Source organism: Phaethon aethereus (assembly GCF_964289735.1).
Source record: "Phaethon aethereus genome assembly, chromosome: 9".
Classification (NCBI taxonomy): Eukaryota; Metazoa; Chordata; class Aves; order Phaethontiformes; family Phaethontidae; genus Phaethon; species Phaethon aethereus.
The window spans coordinates 13,892,013-13,915,991 of NC_138585.1; positions in this window are offsets into that span (position 1 = coordinate 13,892,013).

Below are 23,979 nucleotides of genomic sequence, written 5' to 3' on the forward strand. Positions count from 1 at the left end.
TGAAACCAGAGGATATTAAATGTTAGCAACACGGAATATAGAGAGGGGCCAGAGCTGTAAAATTTATGTAGGGAAAACAAAGAAATTTCGCAAGTTTTAGCTGAGGCCCCTATAGTGAAGGACCATTTACTGTACAGATCATCTTCCTTCTCTTCCTGCAATAAATTTCCAACATCTTACAAATATAAACCCATACTGTATATATGTAAAGATTTGCTTCCTGGATACAATGCTTTATTTTATCTACCATTGATCAAACTGTTGAGAGTATGTGAGGCTCCACAAAGGTAGCATGGAAATATGAGCACCACATCCGGGACCTGAAATAGAGTGCAATCTTTTTTTCTTGGTCGCTGTTTTCCTGTATTTTTACTTCCCCACAGGAAGTGGGTTCACTTGAAGTAGGTATTCATTATATGGCCTGATTTGAAAATTTGACTACAGCGATAAATCAGGAGACAAAAGGAAGTTTGAACAGAGGTGCTCAGCATTTTGGTCATAGTTTGAACTATGCACGACTGCACAGATTTTCCCTTCCCCTCATTTACAGTCAGATAATATTCCCATAATGAGTGCAGCAACCACTTCCATTGCACTGCAATACAGCTTAAGGAAGGCTCTGGATATATGTTTATTTCCAGCTTCTAAATGCCCTGCAACCTAAAGAAACAACCATGACAGGGAAGTCGTTTTGTGGACGGACAGTGGCCCCAGACTGCAAACAGAGGAACGTTTTTACAGTATGCATTTAGTTTTGTGTGTAAACTTTTCACGACCATTTCAGACTAATGGTCAGAGCTGCATTACCTCGGAGGGTATTGTCGTTAAGACTTAACCCACTCCGCTAATAAATTACAGTGATGTAGCAGCTTTTATGTAAAAGGATCCTGAAGTGCTTTACAAACTTTACAGTCCATACATGCATGAATCACTTCACCCACTATTGAAGTATGGCCAGCCCAGGGATGAATTGTGGCAGCTGTTTAACAGCACATAGCAGTACCGCACAATGGGTCTAGGAGAGCAAAGACAACATGCTCTCCCAGCGCCAGTCCAAGTAATTCAGAGGGGCACTGGAGAACACCTTAGGAGAGAAAAGGAGGCGTTTCTCCCTCATGGGCCAGTGCAAGTGTTAGTTACTTGACTTTAGTGTTTGGGGTGGGCTCTACCCCTCTGCACAGACACGTCTTGTACCGAATCTTTTGCAAGAAAGTCCTCTGTCCTAACTAAAAAATGACACGTCTGTAGACACACATGTAAGCACGTAAGGTTTTGAAAACATCAAGGAAGTTTGGGTAGGTAGAGTTTTGCTACCCGAGATGGAGCTTATCAGGATTTAGTGCTGCCTCAGTATGGAAAATACTAAAAATATGCAGTCTTGGTTTAGGCTGTTTTTGCAATTGGGAAACTGAAGGAAAGACATCAGATGCACTCACAGACCATATCTGTACATCTACTTCAACAGGACCCAGATCTTTAAAGAGTTAGATAGGAAATTAATTTATTTCCCACTCCCTTTCTGGTTACCAGCTGTCCTCCTAACATAAAGTGATGGTCCCCATAAAGGCCTTCTGAAGAAACAAGTAATTTCCTGAATAAATCAAGTTACTCTTTCCTTCTTCCCTTTTTTCTCCCTTCAGTGACTGGTATCTTTGGTGACAATCCTGAGCAGTCTTGTTACCAGCTGCTCTAATCTAGGGCTTTTGTCATTTCACCTTGATATTTCCTTCCTCATTGTTTCGCCTAAGTGCACAAAACAATGCCTACGAGTGCTGTGTGCAGGACTCACAGCAGAAGAATTGTTTACAGTGACACACGTCAAACTAAGGTTGGCTTCTTGCATAGGAATACATTTATTTCTTCCTTGAAAAATATCTTTGAGTTTTTAACTTCTGCAAAACAGGGTGACTTGAAGAATTTATTGTTTCATTTTCCTTTGTCTATATAGATCCATGGAGACCAGTGAAAGTCCTTGTGAATGTGTGGGGTGAAAATAATAGTGACTATTGACTTATACACAGTTGTTTGCACTGGGTATTTATAGAGTTGCTAATTCTTCCTGCTTAATAATGTAATATTTGCATGATCGGAGATCCTAAATATATAGTGTTATGAATTTTGATCCAACAATTCACTGCAGAAATAGTAATTAAGAGGCCTCCATCTTCATGCTTAATGCCTAATTGTAAACCCCCCCTTCCCCCATTAAGATTTCTAACGGGGTTGCTCATACGAGTGTATGCTACTCACAACCACCGTCAGACCCTTGTAGCCCTGAAACAGACCCTTATAAATAGGAAGCAAATACTTGAAGGAAGAAAGTCGAGTGGCTTCCTTAAGCTGTGAATCAAGCCCACAAAGAGTTAAAAATAAATAAGCATCATAGAGCACTACCCTAGCTATTTTCTAAAGATTGCTAAAATTCATTCTAAAACAGAATTCCTAAACAGAATTTTACGCATAAAATACTGTAGATATTGAACCTAGTTTTTGTACATCAACTCTGTGCTGAACTGAATCTTTTTGCTTGTAAATGCACTGAGCCTTAAAAGCAATTTCTGTCATGTCCTCCTTCATATTCCTATCTCTTTCATCACCATCCAAAAGGAAACACTTTAACTCCAGGCAATAAGAAGCTTTTAATTCAGATCTAAGTTTACATGAGCTATCTCCATTGCAGTGCAAAATGTAAAAAAGAAAAAAGTTAAAATCGTATTTAAAAATTTAATTAGATAATTTCTGCTGCTTTGCCTGTTTTAAAATATATAATAAAACTCCAATAAATTATATTCTGGGTCATATCAGCATCTTCTCAAGAAAATGAAGTTAAATCTTTGTAGTAACCAGCAGCTTAATTTTCATTAGGCTAGCTATTCGATAATTAGTCATGCACCATAAATCAAGTCCCCAAGTCTTCTCCAGGTTTCTTAATTGAAAATTATTGTTTCTTGGCTCTGTGGCTAAATGTGCAGCAAATCTGAGGAGTGATAGATGCTGAATCTAGCACAAACAGTTTGAAACAGTCAGAACTTGATAGATCATTGCCCTGAAGGGGCTTGTAGTAGTGGAGAGACCGTGATTTTCAAAATTAAAGGTTTGTTCTTAAAAATCACAAGTATAAAAACTAGCTGTAGTTTACCAAATATGTCCTAACCTTCAGCCACTTTTCCTTTCATTGCTAGCTGGATTTCAGTTGTTTTTCTAGTGACAATTGTAACGACTTTATGTGAATATATTTGAAAAGTTAAAATGTTGGCTTGGAAAGATCCAAACCAAGATTATTTTTGCTCTCTTTTGTTGGTGGTGTTCTTTTTCTGGTAAATCTCATTAACAAATATGGAAGTTGTTTCATTTTTGGCATTTTTAAACACTGAATGAAATGGTGGCAGTCATCTCAGAGCCAATATGAGGGAACAGATGGGCCCGCTACGTATGCCCCAGGTCATAAAATAATTTCAGATATGATGCAATTGTGGCTAAGTAAAAGACTTTTGCAAAGTCAGAAATATATTACTTCACTGAAAGAAGGGAGCCCTTTGTAATTTTTCTTTTGACAGCCTAGCAGACTTTGCACAGAGCTCAGCTCATGTTTGCCATTCTGTAGATAAGGACAGCCACAGGGTTTTCTGCCATTCATTGCTTTCTTCCTCGTGATCCAGTGGCCAAGACCTGATGATGACCACATCAGGAAACAGTGCAAGATGTTCCCTAAATTTAAATGTGGGAATCAATTGATGGTAGAAATCCAGGCCTAAGATTTTTAGCTGAGAATTTCCAAGCCACATTGGCAAATTCGTAGTGAAAAACTTTTCACACCTTTCTACGCTGAGGAACAAATGTAGGCTGGGAGCCGATCAGGGCATTTATGTGTTGTCAGATACACCGAGACTCGCGTTACGGTTATACCCAACATCACCCTCTGTAGCCCCTGACGAAACAAGGCAATGCATTGGCTTCACGGGCAGAGACCACCTCCCAGACCCCGTGCCTGGGTCCTGAGCCGTGGCTGCCCAGGGCTCTTCCCCCGGGACGCCCCAGGGGGACTGGTACAAGGTGCTGAGCTGATGGGTGCAGCACCCAGCAGAAGCTCCACACGGATGTCCTGTACGGATATGCTGCCATGCATTACAGACTTTTTTCTGTTGGCAAGGTTCATCTGCTTCCAAGATCAGCTTTGTGCTGCAAGTTCCAGGAATTTTCTGTGTGTGTAATAGCTTTATAAATGTGCTACTTGTATACATTTTAGGAAAAATTCCTCAAAAAAGCCAGGGGTGAATGATGAGTAATAAAACTCTAAGGAGGGAGGGATTTAAAAGAACACGTTGTCAACTGGGAGAAAGTTTATTAAAGTATATAATCAAATAATTATTGTATTTGTAGACCATGTTCTTTTCAGGGACCTGAACCAACTGTGCACAATCTTATTTTTGTAAAGATTTATTCTTGGAAGGGAAAGTCATTTGCCTAAGGGATATATTGATTTCGTTCAGCTGTCACCATCCTTTTGTAAGATGTTACGGACGGAAAGCCAAATTCAGGCCTAGATCTGTTCAACTTTATTTTATTTCTGCATTGTACCAAATCTAAATATGGTGCTGTGATAGAGAATTGTTTTCCGGTCGATTATTCCAGCTTCACACCGAACCAGATTGCAGCACCGGCTGAGTGAGGAGGGGTAGAGGGCTGGGGGAGACGGCAGAGGAGGGAGCGAGCTGCACCCGAGCGCGAGTCTGAAGCTTTGCTCCGGGGGAGGCAACTCCCTCCTGCTGGGAACGCCGGTGAGGGGCTTCGCACGAGCCTCGCGGTGGGAAAGGGAAGGCAGCCGGAGCTGGCGGAGACTGTGCCTTTCATAAGCAGTCCCGTCGCTCGCACGCAGCGCCGCGACGCGGAGCGCGGGCCGTGCGTTGGGCTGCTTTCTGATGCGCAGAGGTACGAGCTGTAGCTCCCTAAAGCACGGGCTTTGTGGGGTTGTAGATTACGAAGCTGGAAGAGACCATTCCGTGCACCTCCTGCGTAAAACAGGCCGTGGCACTTGCCTGGGTTAATTAACAAGAGCTGACGCGTCAGCAGCGACGTACGATCTCCGCCAGCACCTAGAGATGCGCTTGAGCCGAAGCCACGCGCGCTTGCCTGGCCGTAGTCGCTCTTTAATGGGGACCGCACAGCTCGGTGGCTTCCTGCTCACAACCTTTAGGGCTGGAGGCACTTTGTGTCCCTCTGGCCTGGCGGGAGCAACTAAATATTGTTTCTGAGGGCTGGACAGATGCGGATTTACCCTATGGATAGGTGGGCTGAGACGAAAGTGTGGAGATAAGGATCCTGACTCCACCAAGCTTTACGAGATATGGGGACTTCTTTTTACACAGAATCATGGGCAGAGTTTGTGGCAGGATCCCTTGTCAAATAAAATCTTGCAAGCTATTTTTCTCAGGTTTTCTCTCAAAACTGTAGAAAAAGCACATCATCAGTTGTTCTTAGCATGTTTCTCATTTGCATTTATGCAAACAATTTTTCTGACTAGTGTGATTTACACCTGAGTTAAAACATACTAATGTTGTCAGTTTAGTCTGGCTTTTAGAACTGGCAGAAATAGATCCAAATTCAGAGCTCCCACCCTTATTACAGACACACACACACACACAAACGGAATAACTGAGGTCTAAGATTATATTTTAGTTGCTACTCAGCTGCTATGAGCTTCATCTCCATGATACTAAAACGTCAGGAGTACCAATCATATTTTCTTAAGGCACAAAGTACGAACACACCGTGTAGTTTTTATTGTAGGGCTTTTTATTGTCAAGATGCAAAGTGTGTATATCGTATTTCACTGATATTTTACACCACCATACGTAGATTAAAATAAGATAAAATCTTTTTACTCCCTCAAGCCTCATCCTACAGTCAGAATGGGAGCTTGTGTACACAGAACAAAAAGGTGTGAGACTGAAAATGGTAGGCTTATGCCATTAAAATGAAAAAGGTCGTAAAATAGTGTAGTTGTTCATCACAAGGCGTGAACTCGTCTTCACTCCGTATATCCAGGTAGATTTTCTTATTAGTGTAATATATACGATGTGAGCAGCAACTAGTGGATAGATGAATTTGAATGGGGATGTGTGCTCCGTGTAAGGAAGAGGCAACGCTTACTCAAATGCTGTTAAAACTCCCTCATTTACAGCTCCTGGAGATGAAACATGCAGCAGATTGCCTGTAACCATAGCAATTGGCTCCGACATGAAAGATCTCCAGCATAGAGGTAGTGGCAATGGCAGAAGCAGTGTGGAAGATAAAGGTGTACAGACAGGGGCAGTACCGGGTGGAAGTGAACTACTAAACGAGTTGAAGACGAGGTGCCCTAGATGGATTCGGGCTGATGTGTGAGTTTGATGGGAAGGTTTGGGCTGGCGAGGCGAGCTGGGGGTAAGGCAGGGAAGGCTGAAGAGAAGGCAGAGGTTTTGGTGCTAGCCTGGTGTAAAAGACAAAATCAGAATAGTGCTGGCACGGAGTACGGGCGAAACTGCTGCTGGAGGCTGCTGCCTCGCGGGTTCTTGTCTTTCAGCGATGAGGGGCAATGAGGATGGCTGGATTTCAGGGATCTTCATGAGCCACAGTGTTCCACTTAGCTCTTGGAAAGAAGCTCTGAAAGTTGTTAGCTCTTGGTGATGGGTCATCATGGTGTGATTCCTGGTGTTGAGCTGCAGCACTCAGAAAGATGTGGATATTCCATACCCCAAGGCACTGCCAGACGTGCAGGCCTGCAGTTTCAAGATGTGGCAGTGCTAGTACCACTAGTAAGAGATGGGGAGGAAACAGTTCCTAAAATATTCAATTGCCTTGAGTTATAAGCATTGGTATAAATAAAAAACCTGAGACATTTACTTTAAGATTTTTCTTGGTCTCCAATTTTAAAGCAATTTTTTTGCAAATATATAAAAGTTGTTACCTCTTACTACTTATGACAAACTTAAAGGGAACCAGTTCTAAGAACAAAGGCCCTTATACAGTAACCCACAGAACCGTGGATGTGATTAGTTTTTATATTATACTACTACTACTAATGATGATCAAATTGGCTTATGGGTCCCAGAGAAAAAGAATCTATTTACAGGAAGTAAACCACATCAATAAACTAGGGACTGCAGATCAGGAAAAGTTAATTGTCTAAACTCTTTAACTTCATATATACATCTACCCCCAATGAATTTATGAATTCATTAAAAAAATTTGGACCAAACCACTAAAGACTTCTACCCATTCAGGTCATTGCTGTCATCATTTCTCCATAAAGTCTTGTTGAGTTTTGACTGGAAAAACATCTTGCTAAAAGATCTTCAGTCTAAATCTCTCTGATTAGGGATAACTTCATCTGAGCAACTGGAATTACACGTGGTAAGAGCCCAGAGTGAGGAATCCAGCAGCGAGAGTCCCTGGTTGCAGTACTGTACTCCAGGGCTGAGCCGGCTTCCCGAGGAAGAGGCTCAGCTCCCACACCACAGCCTGTAAATTCACCACATTGTGCAGAACACATAACCCCCTTGGTCTCCCTCACGCTGCCTTTCCACTACTTTTTCTTTGCTTATAAAAGTTATTTTTGGTTAGCCAGGCACTTCTTTACAGAAGGCGTAGTAAACATAAGATTTATACAGCTATGTGTCATCTTTAAATCTACTCAACTCCCTGGGTAAAAAACGGGATCACAGCAGTGAACATTTTAATAAACAAGCAAAGACATTTTACAAAAAAAAGCGAGCAGATAGAAAAAAGATGTTACAGTTCAACGCCTCCTATCTAGGCTACAGAAATGAGGCTGAGGCTTGTATACATGTTCCCATTTTGGAATGTTTTCTGACAGTGTTTGGTCCTGGATTAGAGCTGTAGACGATCAGCTCTAATTCATCGTTTCACTCTTCTGATTTTGAAGCAATCAGAAACTCGCGAAGCCAGCTGACTTTGCAAGATTTGGGGGCTAAAATCTGATTAAACAAGGCTGCTGGATATTATCCACTGTCAAATCACTGGTTCATCTTTTCAGTGTATCTTTAGGAGCATATGATTGCCCTGAGATGTCTGCTGAGAGAGAGGTGTTCTTTTACAACTAAGGATTAGGTGGCACTGTTATTGCTAGTGACTGGCAAAGTTTCACTTTCTGCTATGATTTGTGTTTCTAAATTAAGTTTGGTGTGGTGCTAGCAGCTTGCAATAAGCACCAGTTATAGGTTCTGATAAAAAAAAAAAAAAAACACCACCCTAGAAATCTAAACTACAGTCTGGACTACCAGTTAAAGATTTATTCCAAAATTCATCTACACCTACAATGTACCTCGGCCCTAAGCTAGACAACACCTTTTTACACCATCACTTTGCAAATATAGATGGTCCTCAGATACTTAGATTTTAACATCTGCTAAATATGGTTAACATCACTGTCAAATTGAAATGAGTCTTCAGCGATTGGGTCCAAGTCTGCACTCATCAACTGTCTAATTTGGTAATGGTAACTTCAGCAGAAGCAGAATCAAGACTGATAATTTCTCCCATATCAAATTTATGTATGTTGTAATGTAATGAAAATACTCCCGAAGGATATTTCCTTTGCTGTGTGTAGCACACAATACCAGGTGAACATATTTCTTACCCCTTTTTGTATTTTATCTACTGATATTACAGTGTCATTGGGAAATGCACTGCCTTATATAGGTACAAGGTACCTTGAAAGTTTTTTACTGTCTTGTAAAATGTAAGTATATATTTAATCTTAACTATTGCAAATACTACGCCAATCTTCCTCCCAAAACACTTTGCTATAAAAATGCATTCTATCTATCTGGAACATTACAAGCTAAACTAAAAGTTTTCATTTAAATACTGTGATTCTAGACAGATCTGAAAGGTATTCAAATTCTTTAAAGGTGTTTAGGACGCCAGTATTTAGAGATTAGGCATCCGCCGGATACTGCAGTTCTCTGGTAGAAGGGGTAACTACCAATAGGAAAAAAAGGCAAAGCTTTTCTGCAAGATATGGGTTACTTTTAAAATCTGTGGGGGCATCAATTTTCCACTCTCAGGTCAAACTGTAGTCAACACTGATGTCAGCCCACGCAAGCACATATCAATAACGACAGTACGCCTCAGCCGTCAGTGCTCTTACCTCTTGGCTAGAAGGTCGTAAGTTTAAGTCTCCTACCAGGACTTGGGCTGATTCTTAATGCTGACACGGCAGTACAACGCCAGAGAGGTGTTGAACTGTTTGAGGTGCTGTCCTTCATGAGATGAGATGTTAATCCAAAATCCCTTTCGCCTGTCCCTGCTGCCTGTCTAGGCAATATCACCATGGCACTTTTGTGAAAAGAGGCTGGCTAAGCCTCCTTCCCAGCCAAAACTCCCTGTCACACGGCGACAGGCTCGGCTGTCCAAGACAGCGCACAAGCCATTGTGTTATTGCATCACCATTACTGTATTTAGTTAAGTACAATGGAAACATTGTCAAGCATTTTAGGATACACAGGATACGAAGGGCCTGATGCAAAAGCCAAAATCTAATGCAGTTTTCTAATTTCTATTGTTTATCGTGTCTCTGTACACAGGCACACAAACACATTATATGTATATTTAGAAAGTGGGGCTCTGTTAAAAATTACATTCAGCTTGCACCCATTCCATTTATATTATGTTGAGCAATTATATTCCTTCCCTCAAACTGATTTTTTACCATTTTGAAATAAGAACTCTGCATTTAATATCAGACATTCTTTAATAAAGAACCATATTGTTTAGCTTGTCATGATATAGAGTTGCTTTTCCATAAGTACATTAAGCATGGGTACTCAGGGGATATCTTCTTCAAAGCAAGTGGAAATTCTGGGAAGAAACGTGTTATAACAACTACGTCTATGGTTAAAAATGAGAAGTAGTAGAAAGCTTGGATGTTCTCTGAGGAATAGGGTGCTATGTGTAGCATTGTGGAAATGCCATCTGAGGATGGTTATGGAGTAAGACGACTGCATGCTCCATTTTATTTAATTTAATTTCACTTTATCTTATTTTACTTCATTTTCCCTGGCACATTGACTAGAACCAGAGTGTTAAATGTTCATTTTATTTACAGTACACTATGGAAAAATGCACGTGTATGTGACACGAACCTTAGGAACGCCACATAAAGAGTTAATATGCAAAAGGTCATTAGGAAGCTATGAGTTTGGGTGCAAATCAGAACAATGAAAGAATTTTCTTCCCTCCTCAAATTATAATCCCTATGATCTTCTGAAATCAAAGTATCTATTTAAAAAAAAAATAAACCAGGGAGTAAAACTTCAAAATAATGCAATTCCCCTTTTTTAAACCACTTTGCATAATATAAAGTGCTTAAACTCTTTTTGCAGCAGTCCTGCTGGCTTTCTGTTGCTTGATATTCTGACCATTTTTGAACCCTTGAACTCTGACAGAGAGGAGGGACTTGGAGAGGTTGTCATCTGATCTATGTAAGGAGGCAAAAGGAATAGCTTTCTCTTTAATAGCACTCTTTTCTGCTTAACAGTTGGTGGGAGATTAAAATGATCTAGGTGGATAAGGCAGGTTAAAGGTCAAGGGACACCACAACTCCCCCTCTCCCCCACATGTCAAAATATAGACAGGTCGTTAGAAGTTAAAATTTTATGCCCCTTTCCCAAATATTTCAGTCTATTTATGCACTAATTTTTATTGTAAATTCCTGTTCTTGAGGGGGACTGGACCCCTACTAGGCTACTGTCCAGCCCGTATAGTCGTCAGGTGCTGACATTCTGAGTTTCAGCCATATTAATTGCTGGATAAAGGCTATAATCCCCTCTCTTTGAAGCCCAAGACTGATTTTTAGGCAGTACTTCAAAAGCAGCGCACAACTGAAGAGGCATATTTCCTACTAGCACTGAATCAACATGATTTACTCTGTTTGCATTGGTCTACATACGCCTTGCATATTTGGCTGCACAACAAAAAGGTGTGAGTTGGCTGTAATATAGTCTAAGGAGAGGTTTTTACTATCCTGAAGTTGATATATGACCTCATCTGAGACATACCGTTCCAGATCTTTGCTTTAAGCATCATTAGGAAAGTATAAACTCCTGTATCATGCTTTTGTTACCAATGAAAAATCTTGCCTTATGTTGCTAGAATTTTTTTCTCCCCGCAACATCATATTAAAACTATAATTTAGAGTGAGGCTGATTCTTAAGCCGCAAATAAATAAGGCCTGTGTTTTGAAAAAGCAAACCTTTTCAAAACACAGATTTTAATATCTTAAATACTGCAGCTTCTTAATGAAATGAAGCTGTGATCCAGCAGCAAATATCCATTATTAAGAATAAATAAACATACTGTTTAGCTTGTTTTTGCAAAAAGGAAGCGGTGAAGAGGTCTTTTAATCGTAAATAAATTTCTAGCAACTGCAGAACTCGTGGCTCAGTGTTGGGGTGTACTTCACTTCTGGCTGTGTCTCTTTTTGTGGCGGGGTGTACTTGGCTTCTGGCTGGCTGTCCGCAGAGCCGCACTATAGGGACTTTCTCATCCAGGATTTGCCAAGTATACTTAGTGCTATGTTTGAGAAAGATTAACAATATTTCAGATCAAAGGAGAATCCTGCTGCACGGTCTTACAAGATTGTCATTCACTCCCATTATGGCTCATTTGCACAAGATTTTCATGTAATATGAGCCATTGTTTTGATGGCAGTGATTTGACATAAGGACGGGGCCAAAATGCACCTCAGAGCCCCACTCCGGCAGGCTGGGGGGTAGCCAGGGCGCAAAGAACTTTGTCATAAAATGACAAAATCATAAAATGCAACTTTGTCTCAGTTATATTAAAGCCTTTATCAGGTGGAAAACTTTTGAATGAGCATTGATTCGAGGAAAAAACCTAACAATGACCATTTTTATTAGAGCATAGGCGCTATAACTAGCGAAAATTTGGGTTAATATGAAATGTAAACACCACATTTGGAGTAATTCAGGTCAGCCAGGTCTTCTGATGGCTTGTTCGTTACTTTGAAATACTGAGTTTGTTTTAAGATGTTTCACAAAAGTTAGAGCGCCCTGCACCAGGAGTGACATACAAGAAATGTATTTATCCCAATATTTATAGTTTAACCTAGTAGCTTCGTTTTAAGGATAAGTTTTCTGCATGGATGCTTTGCAGACACTTTAAAATGCAGATGCATTTGACTAGTGCAAAACAGAAATCAATAAAATTTACTAGAGAAGAAAAGCAACGTGTATCAATTTTCTTCAAGTCCTCCCTCTCAAGTAACACCTTTTTGGGTAAATTTCGATCCTATGGTAAATGAGTGTTAAACTTTACAAAGTCGGTGGAGCTGTTTTTTAGAGTCTGATTTAAAGCCACAAGTCATATCTGGACAAAGCCTGTTGCTTTGGCTTTAATACAGCCTGTTGGGCTTAGGTAGCACAGGAAGCTCAGTGCAGGAGCTGATCCGGGATGTCTCAGGCCCAATCCTGTAATTCCTGCTCGGGCCGAACTCCCACTGGCTTCAGACAAGGACTGCAGGATGCCCATTCTTTCCCGCCCAGCTAAACTCCTTAGGTGCAATTATGCAAGCTAAACACAAAATTTCAGCTGTAACTGTAAGTTTCCTGGTTTTCTGTGGGTCTAAATTGTCATTAAGATTTTTACCTACATTTTCTTCTCTCTGTTTTGAGGCATGGTAGCTCTTTTGCCAACAGTGGGGGAAAAAGAGAAAATCGTTAAAAATGTGAATGCATGAGAAGAGGTAGCACATTATATAGGGATTTAGAAAACAATTTAATTCAAAGAACTAATGGTGTCTTTAAAGCTGTTGCTATGCGTGTGGAGGTATAATGCTAATGCATGCATACATAAAGCTCTAAAGAAAAGTTATTGTGCAGAAGATTGTTTTAAGATGTAAATGGTATGTTCTTCTCCTTTCTGTTTTTGGGTATAGTTAGTTAATACTTTATTATGGAAAAAAACACCTGAAATAATTAGTTATAAACTGTCAAGAGTATGTTAGAGAGAAAGAACCATTGAAGAATACCACCACAGCGGTATGTTTCAAATTGTTTTCACACTTTGTATTGCAAGTTACGCTTAAATACATCTGGTGCGCTTTTAAAACAAAAATAACTAAAATATCCTAATATGAAAACGTGCGACGGAAGGAACCTTGCGGCTGGGTTATAAAGCCTTGGTAAACGGACTGTAAAGTGGAAACAGGGAAAAACATTTCGCTTGGGCGACGGTAGCTGGCATCTCCCTTCTAGTCTGCCACCGAGAAGATTTATTTCAGGAAGCTCGTCGCGCACTGTGGAAGGTAGCATCTCTGTGTCAGCAATTCCACCGGCGTTTCATGGAAAGCTTAAAAATCCGGACGCGGAGCGGGGAGGTCGGGGGGCTCGAGCCCGCCGGGGAGCGCGGGCGGAATCCGCGAGCAACAGCGCCCCCTGCGCCTGAGCCCCCCGGTTATTGAAACCAGGCTCGGCCACTTGCACCGGGCGCCTTTTAATTGCAATTACTGTTGTTTTCAGCCGCCGGTAGGTATAGCCGGGGGGGCGGGGGAGGGGTGAGAACATTCGGGTATATTTTTCAGCGATTTCTAACTTTACCTGGTAGCTTCAGCAACCTTAGGTACAAAACTTACGGTAATACAGATTTTAAAGTTACCTCGAACAAACGAGCACAGAATAGCAGCAAAGATGTTGCGCTTTCGAATTCCCTTCAGCGCAATTTAGATGGACGGCACGTCATTAACAGTGAAGCGTATCACTGTTTGGAATTTTGTTTTAGTACAGGTTTGTGGCGTTATTTCACTAATTCTTCACTCTTCAAATAGTAGATGCGGAATTGGAACTACACGTTTCTTTTAGTGCTTAAAGACATTTTCTGGGGAGTTTCCAGAAAGGAGTAGTAAAGGCAAGGACAGTATGCATGACAGTATTTCAGGATTTGTTAGACATAATGATCATTTTAAATTAGGGAGCTAACTAGTTTTGCAGGGCTCAAAATAGAATTCTGCAAGCAAGTAATTATTATAAAAATGGGTTAATTTGAAATAAGTGTTTTATGTTCTTACAATAATAAATGGAAGACAACAGTCCTGTGTGAAAATTTCTTGCATAATATTTCTTGATGATCAAAAAGAACAAAAATTAATTTCTATTTGCTATTTATAAAAGCAATTAGTACAGCTGAGATGTTAATTAAGCTCATAATATTCTTCACTTATTCCTATAAAAGGCACAAGATGAGCCATCCAAAAAAAAAAAATCATAACATAAACAATATACTTCTCTTAAAGTAAATGCAGCAATTTTAGATGTTTTCCACTGGAAATTTCTTTCTTCAAACCAGAAGCAATGAAATTTTAGAGCTATATATATATATTATATAGCGATGAAGTATATAAGGAAAGGTAGCAGGATACTTTGAATTTTTTAAAAAATATATCTTTTCAGTTCTTTGGTAGGGATAATTTAATTCTTCTTTGCTATTTCTCATTGCTTCCTTAGTCAATAAGTCCTTATCTTTAGTATGAAAGTAGCTCCTAATAACAAATTTTGTGTCCGAAACGCGAGTTTTAGAAAAGTTCAGGGTTATTTCTACATAGATTGCAGTTCATGGATTGAAAGAAAAAAAATGAGTGAATGGTATGGAAACTATTATAAAGGACTCATTTTATAAAATTAAAGTAGTAAATTTAACATTAAAGAGTGGTATTCTCTTGCTTTAATAGAATATAAATAGAAATACATTTACAACATGATATTAATGTGACAAAACATACTTCTAAAATTTACTCATTTAAGAAAGGCAAACTCTCTTTCTCACAGCAACTAAGGGGCAGCAGAAAGTCTAAAATCATATTGCTTCCGCATACGAACCAAATACTTTTAAAGGAAATTCAAAGACGTATCTGAACTTTAATGTAAGCTTAGATTATTGACATGAAAGGGGTTTAACAATCAGAAAACAATAGTTCTTTGTTACATGTCTGCTTTTAAGCAATTTAAGGCGCTGCTTGGAAAGATATGAAGTCTCACGAAATTTTCAAAGACGAAGCACTAATGGCTCTTAGTATCACTGTGTTCATTTTAAGAGCAAATTAAAAGAGTGAAAGAACGGTGCAAATAATTGTTTCATATGTTCTTTGCTTGTGACTGCTGTAATCATCCGGGCTGATTTACAAATGTAGACTTGAAGGTTTCTCAGCTTCCTGCAGTGTAGAAGACTGTTACTTTGGCACTCACACTCATGCCCTTGTAATCACCACTCAAAACTGTGCCCTGGTACTTCCAATTCCCAGTCTCTTGATTGAACACCTCATTCTGTGCTAACAAGGTGTCCAAGGTATTTGAACAGGGGCTGCAGTCAGAAAATTGTTAATGGTTTCACTCATTAAGAGTTGCACTAGTTTTGGTAAATTGGTAACTGTCTAAATTGCAAGTTGATTTTTTCCTTCATTTTAAAGAATGATGCTAAAATTTGAGACCAGGAACACTAACAACTACAAAACCCTAGAAGGGTGCTTAAATCACTGTATTTGTATTAAAGCAAAGGGTTTTCATAGCAGAAAGGATATTATTTTATTTTTGAGGTCATGTTTTAAAATTATTGAGAAATGCAAAAACAAATATTAAATGTAAGCCTAAAGACAGAAAATATACAAAAAGGGAATAGTAAACTGTGAAACAGTCTGAAGATCTTAAAGAAATTATTTAGGAAGCAAAGCTGATATTAAAATTACAAACGAAAAAGTCAGAAAGAATTCACCTTGGGCCTGGATGTACTTTTGGGTAATTGGGAAGAAATTCTTTAAAATAAAAGGATTTATAGCTGTAGGAATCTGTAGTATATGTACCTGAAAACAGGCCCTAGCTGTCTTAAATATTTTTTCACTATAGTGCAAGCTAAGCAGAAAGGAAGCCAATATCAGTGGGCCTAATCCTGCAATCCATACTCAAATAGGAAACTTTTCCTTTTTCACTTGTCTGTCTTGCACGAGTGCAGCATTTAGGAAGAAATGTATTCCCTGCAAAAATGCAATAAACAATGGTTAAAATCCATTAAAAAAATGGTAGGTAAGGGATTTTTCTAGTTGTATTCCCCCATCATCTGGGATCACTGAGTTACTTTATTGAGCTATGGAATATTAAAGCAGGGAGTAGGTTCTGTTTTCAGACAACAATTTACACCTGAAGCAACTTTTCTGATTTCTCTGAGAGAAGAATATTCCCCATGGAAATTTAATTTTTGGAGTGAAAAGAAAGAACTTTTCTAAAAAAAGTGGAAAAGAATGGTTTGTAGGTTTTTATTTAATCCACTAGAAATTTCAGCCACCCCTAAAAACTTGTAATCTACTCATTTAAAAGGGGGATTAAAATTCAGTGAGTCACCCTATGCTGTGTCTTTTGGCCAGGTTTTGTGGTTTTTCAATTACATATATCTATCTTTAAAGATGCTTCTCTCTTCTCTGTGGTTGTGAAGGATGCACACACAAATGAAGGGAAACTATAAAGGAAACGCTAACACTGGCCACACAGAAAACACTGTCAAAAGCACACTATAAACAAACTGGGAAGAGATTTTTTTTCCCCTGTTGTTTTTCTTGCATTAATTTTAAATATTCTTTGTAACTTTAGAAAGCAAACTGCTTTCTGGCAAAAGTGTGGATAATATCCTTGTGGTAGGTGGTTTGAGCTTGTTCTTCACCGAACAACTATATGCTTTAATAAAAATCATATAGGCAAATGTAAAAATAGTATTGTAAATATTTTGCCAGATTTGAAATATGATATGATTTGGCCTTCACGGAAATTTTCTAACCAGCAGGAAATACTCATCTGATTTTGTTAGAGCAGAATCTCTCTCGTACAGCTCCTTTAACGAATGCTCTTTCATAAAGTTATGCTAGCCACATAATTTGTCTCTCAGCTGGCTGGGATATCTCTCCAAGGTACACAGATCTTTTTCATGATGGAAAAAAAAAAAAAGCAAGCAAAAGAGCAAAATGAAAGCATTATTTACAATGCTGGTATAGTTTGCTTAGAAATATGCTGTGAGTAAGCATGTAAATGTGAGCTGTTGGACAGAACACACTTTTTGAACATTATAGGAGGGGAGCACATATCTGTGTTTTACATTCGTTCCCATCTTTATTTGGATTCATGATTTTAAACACTTTTTGGCATTTGTATTTAATCAAGAATGGAAATTATGTTGATGTCTCAAAAGCAAAAGGCCTATTAATATGATCTATGTATAAGTTTTCTTTCGTGTGTCCATTTCACTCTTCTCTGACTGCAGTTGCAGAGGGAGTGGATAAATAATTTTTGGAAGGAAGGTCTGTTTGAATTTTGATGTGTGATCGGTGTATTTCTGAACTAGACAGTGGAGGTTTTTTTTCCTTTTAGTAGTTAAGTCATGCCTCTGGAACTGATTGCAAAGATAAAACCCCATCTGTATAAATTGAAAACTTTTCTTTTTGAACTGGAAGTTGAATGCAGACCATGACTTTTCCATAGAAAAATTACAGAAATAATGGCCCCTGGCTGTGGAGGTATTTTTTTGTTTTTCATGAATCAGGCACAAAGTTATTTAAATTAATTCTGGTCTCATCACCCTAATAGAATATCATTACTGATCTTTATAAAAAATATTAGAAATCAGCAGTGTGTGGATGTAATAGCAATAGCTGTTTGACCAACTTCCCCAAACAATCTTTTCTTTATTGAAAAGCAAGACTACTGATGACAATGCTCACTCATGATGCGCATACTTTGTACGTTTCACACATTATCTTTTTATGTTAATTGCATGTATCAAAAGTACTAATTACTCTATTGCTTCACGATCAATAGAAGGTCATTTATTTACTGTCTTTTGAAAACAGTCATTAAAGAAAAAATCAGAAGATGAAACTTTCTTCATGAAAAAGAAACTCTGTAAATATTTCCGTATAATTTAAAAATATATGACAAAATACAAGTTTTAACTCCCAAACTTAGTCTATAGATATGCACCACCTAAAAGGTTCTGCTCTTCGGATTGGGTCCACTATGTACTCATGTATGTTTGCGTGGACTGCAAGGAAAGAGACTTAATTTCTCTGTGGCCGTGCTGCCTAGCAGAATACAGGATCTCAGGTACCACAGTTGCAGCACATGAAGTGCTAATACTCGTATAAATGTGGATATTTTACTAATAGTTGCTTTCCCCCTGCCCAACACTGACACCTCTGTCCTTCCTCAGTTCCTGTTCCAAATGTGTGGAATGTGCCTGAAATGAGGACCCTTCTTCCCCTGAGTTTTCTGGGTTGGTCCCTTTGCCAGGGGAGGAGAAAGCTTGGTGGTGTGAGAACCAGCGGATCCATCCCAGGCTTGGCACACTCTCCAGTGGCCGTTTTGTGCCTACTAGTTAGTGTGCATGGGCTTTCTACACAGCGCATCTCTGCCTTGATTAGGTGAGAGGCAGACTGTGGTGGTCCCAGGCGTATCCTGCCCTGTGAAATGACATTGATCTAAAATAAGGGCAGAATCTGCACTTTAAAGACACTCCAGAATGGAAAAGGCTGGTGCCTTACCTTGACAGTGAATGCAGCAGCTGAAAGATAGCCAGTGTGCCATGCTAGCACTGCCAAAAGATAGGACATTCTTTCTGACAGGCATCAATTCTGCAGCGATTTGTCACTGACCTGAGCAGAAAGAGAACTGAGGTCTTCTTCAGAGGCTCCACTCATCTGTTCATCCCACAGCTCAGCAGCATGCTCCTCCCCGCCAGCTCTGCCGGTGACATGTGTGCCGAGATGAGAGCGTTTCCCAGGCGCCGGCACAGAGAGGAGCAGGAACAACGGGGCTGGGATGAAGGTGAGGATGAGAGGGCTTCTTGCCACTAAGAGGAAGCACCTTTCAAAACTTCTCCATGACTCCTGTGCAGCACAAGACAAAAAGGGCTGAGGAGACTAGTCAGGAGAGTTTCAGTGGAGAGTAGATGGTTCTACTGTGCCTAAGACCAATCCTTAAGAAGGAAGTCTACTAAGCATTTAGGTTCAGCATTATCCTCACTCTTGCTACACAGGGAGAGTAAATTGATCGCTCCAATCCTCCCTTTATTCCAATATCATGTTTCTCTGCACTTCCTGTCTTACTCATCACTTTGTACCTGGTGGTCCATACACAACACTCAGCATGTGCTCTGTAAAAACAGATCACAGAAGACAATGTGGATTTAAATAGGTGCAGTGACTTTTTTAACCTTTGATGGGATCTTCTTGACTGTGTTCAAAACCTCCATTTTCCAACTGGAATTAATGGTGGTAATGGAATTAGTGACAGAGGAAAAGTCTTACATGAGTGAGAGTGCTATTCAAAGCTATCTGTGTTTTCCGTGTTGGTTGTTTATTTCTAGAGTTGTTTTTTTTTTTTCTTGTAATATCCAAGAGGTGGTCATGATATTTCATGACAGGAGTACCTAGTCCATCAAGAGTATTCATAAAAACCTTTACAGCAACTTGCTGAGCCATGGCAGTTTCTTTGACCCAGACCACAGTGACTAATAAGTTCAACATAATATGTAAACAATGAGTTATCTGCATAGGATTGGAAAGACACCATTTGGATAGACGGGAAATAGCCCAGCACTGTCATAGTCCATTTTTACCCCATGTAGTTCTTAAATTATGTACATTTTACACAAGAAAGGTCTTTCCCAATCCCTGATGAACCCATCTTCAAACTTAGGTGGAAAAGAGGGATGGGTCTTTTGGAAGCTTTTGGGGAGTCAAAACCACTTCAGCTTTATGATTAAGTTTCGTTGGCTGTCAGGATGATGAGTATCAGTATAAGGATTTTCTCTAATCAGAGGAACTGAGGTTCAGAGTGGGATGGGCAGTGGTGTTGTCCAAGAGGACTCTGAAGTGGCTCAGGAATCGACATTCCTGTCCTCACACTCCTAGAGGTGCACCATTGCCTTTCTGAAAAATATCTACCAGAAGGGCTTAGTGTAAATTATTCTCTGGAGGGAGTGGCGGGGTCAAGGATGTCTTTTCTATTGAATGTGCTGACTGAAAATATGGGAAATTTTACTGATTTTCCTGGATGCCTCTCAAGGCACTTTTATGGTTCCTCAGTTTTCTGTGTCTACATTCTTAACATTGCTCTGTCCCAGTTTTAATCAGTATCTATTTTTGGTTGAAAATGTGCCTCACTTCCTTCTGATGTAGCAAACCAGAACTTGACTATTAACTAGAGCTTCCTGCCTTGCTCTTGGTTTTCTCAAGTTTCTCAAAGTGCACTCAAATAAGCGCCAGATCAGTGTTTGTACCTTGGTGCTGCTCTGTGCATGTCATGAGTCTTTGGACTTCCACAAAAAAGATGAGCTTGGGACTGGTCCTGGGAATAGGCAAAGAAAGAGTTGTTTTGGCCACTGCTGCAGAGAGCAAAGGAAGGGCCATGACACTGGGGCACACAGTGTCGATGATGTGGAGAGCCGACTCTGAGGAAGGGATAAGGTTGTTGCTGCCTCTGTCTTCTTAGCTGCCTTAGCATCAGCAGGTGCAGGAAGCCTCCTGGTCCATGTCTTCCTTCATTGCTGTTCTTCTGTGCTTTTGAACCCCACCTTTTTCTTGGATTGAGCCCTGTTTACGTTGCTAAACTGCCTTGAACTTAACCTGCCCATGCTCCTTATTGAGTGTGACCTAAAAACCTTCAGTAAGCCTGAAAGCTTATTGCTAAGGTGCTGTATAATTTGCTTTGAATACAAATTTTGTTTGCTCTTGTGCTCTACCTCTCCTTAATGTATACATCCTTCAAATTCTACTGCCTCTAGTCTATCTTTGGCCAACATGTACCTAAGATTATTTTAAAAAAATTCTCTCTATTGTGAAATAGAATAACAGAAAACTTCTGTGAAATAATTTGTCTCTACCTGGTATCAGTGACAGAGCTCCCAACTTGAGTTAGCTAAGATCTTTTGTTGATTTCCTCTTCTGGTAATATAAATGCCATGTTTTTTCATTAGCAGATACATTTTTGTGCAAATGGGTTTACATGTTATAGCTGAAATGAATAAAAAAGGAGACGATGTCATTTAGGAAAAGTGTGACTATGTGGGTACAGAAAATATTTGAATTTCTGCAATCTTGAGAAGATATAAACCTGGAATGTATTTATTGGTGCATCCCAGATAAGCAATTTCTATTGTGATGTGTTCTTTCAGAGACTGTACTATGGAAAATTGAGAATAATGGGCCGTGTCATGCCTTCAGTCCATGTGCAGAACTCACAGTGTTGTCAATAGGAGCTCCCTTCACAAGCCGAGGCCTATATATGACCCGTAGAGTCACTCCTAGATCTTTTCCATACATAACTACAAAATTAATGGAGCATTGTAATCCATTTTGAGATCTAATGAAATACCACCATGATTTAAATTGCAATTAAAAGAGAGATGTCAATAGGCATTGATGAGTTTCCACATGAAGAGAACAACATTCCTGCTACAAACTTACAGCTTTTGAGGGGTAATGGCTCATAGACTCTAAAAACACATTTACTCAGAGCGTTATTGATTAAACATCTCAGGAGCCTTAAACATGTGAATTATATCTTTAGTTGTAAGACATAATTTGTACATCCAAGACTGCATCCAGTCCGGAAAGATCACAGAATCCCATGTGATAAAATTCAGCATTTCTTAATTGCCTACATTAACATTGCTAAATTATGCTTTTATAGCAGGAGGAGGTTGGAAGATTGTAGAGCTCAGGTGATTCACAAAGATGTCTATTTAAAATTCATATACTTGATGACGTTTCATTTGTCCATGGCTTTTAAAATTATTTAATGTGATAAACTATTCTGGGGTTGTGTTTGTGTGAGAAATGTCATGAAATCATTAGGGCCTGTGTATTTCACAGCACAGACAGACCAAATTTCATTACAACAGTGTTTAAACTCTACAGCAGGACTTTTGAATCCCGCAGTAATATTAATCTTCTAGTGCTCTGAAATATTTCATCCCCTGTTTCCGACCCTCATGAAAATACACACAGAGCTGTGGCTTATCTTTGAAATTACCCATTGACATAAAATATGAGGACTATTATTTTCAACTGTGTTTCAAGGAAGTGTTTTCCAGTATGCTTACTAGGCAGAACAGTTCTGGTCTTCAGGCAAGAGCTCCCGTTACCCTGCCCAGAAGTTGAGGTCCTTGCTCGCCCTCGCCCCACTGACCCCTGCTCACCAGGGACTTGTGCGTGCGCCTGTGCCTTTTGCCAGCACTCGGGTGCCGTGAACTGACTTTCTCCTTTCTCCAAACAGTTCATCCTCCTATTTTGTATACTTCTGCAAAATAATAAATGTTTGTTGTAATGTACTTGTCTCCTCGCTGGATAGGTCAAGTGCTAGCCAGTATGTTGGAGACTCAAGGCTTCAGCAAATCCATGGTGTCCTGGAGATGTGTAATTTCCCAGTGAAGGAAAAGCAGAGTTTCCTGGACTCCAGATGATTTAAATGAGTAAGTCATTCCCCTCAGACTTTCTGCAAACTCTGGCAGAACCCAAAATTTCAATTGCTTTTGAGATTTTTTTGTGTAATTATATGGACTAGACATTATATAAGTTCTATTTATAAATAAAGACAGACATGTTAGAGTGATATGACTAAAAGTATGGAATACATTTCTCATTACAAGACCACAACAGTTACATAAAGTACAATCAGATAGAAAAGGCCAAGAGAATTTAATATTAGTAATGTTGCCATTGAATTTTTGAGAAGAAGTTTTGAGATTGACCAAATAATTTTGCCTTGTTTTTTTTTGAAGCCTGATGGTTTTTATTCTATGATACTGTGACTTCTTTAGCAGTTATCTTGCCAGAAGGCTTATCTATCAGAAGGCTTGGCAGCTATGTTGTGATGTTCTCACAAAGCAGTGAGGCACTGGCACTGAGTAAAAATTACACAAGTCTCATTTACTCGACTGCAACGCTTCCATTTAATATCCCACCTTAGCAGAGAGACAGATCTTTTGCGTCTGCATCGCTCCTCTGTGCTGAAGTTTATCTCTAGGCAACATATAAACACACTCCCTGGAAACTATTTAAGCCAGGAATATGTCTAAAAGCTGTTTTTTCTTATTGTTTCCTGACTTTCTGGACACTAACCAAGACCAGCAAATTCTTAAATCCTACAAATGATTTCAGCCGTTTGTAAGTTATAAAAGAACTCTGTTCAACCTCGAATACTCGAGCTGATTTCTGTTCCTATCGCAGCTTGCTGCGCTGTTGAGCCCTCTTAGGTCCGAAAGAGGTTTTGGGGTTTTTTTTCTTCTTCCTTTGTCTGCTTTTTCAGCTTACACCTTCTCTATGAGCAAGGTGTCAGATGACAAGAAAGGGTCTCTGAGCCCACCATCCCCTACTTTCCACACACTGCATTTGGAGGGGTGGCATATAAAACCTTGCCGGCTTAGCCTGAACACTGCTGTCCCAGTAAGGACTACAGGGAAAAAGAATCAGGAACTCGGGTTTATTGCTTACATTTTCTTTCTTGACCCTTTCCCCCTGCCCCCCGAACAGACAGGTGATCTTTCATCTTTCTCCTTTGATCAAGGTGCAATCGCCTGCATAATAGAACAAACTTTTGGTCTAATAAACTCTGAAACTTGACTTTGCAAGATCTACCGATTTCTATTAAATTAAGCAATACTTCTTTCCACAATCAGTGGAATATTTTCCACAGTCAAGCTTGCTAAGAACAGTTTAAATTACTTTTTTGTGGATTGAAACTCTCAGTTCCCAGACTCTTCTTCTTTTTACTCCTGTGAACATAGTGCCATACTGTATGTCAATTTGGTCTTGTTTGTGGGTTCATTTTCCCCTCCATTAGAACAGCTTTTCTCTCTTTTTTTTTTTCCTTCTTGTGATATTGTTCAAAGGCTTCTTGTGATGCCTTGAAAAAAGTTATTGATTGT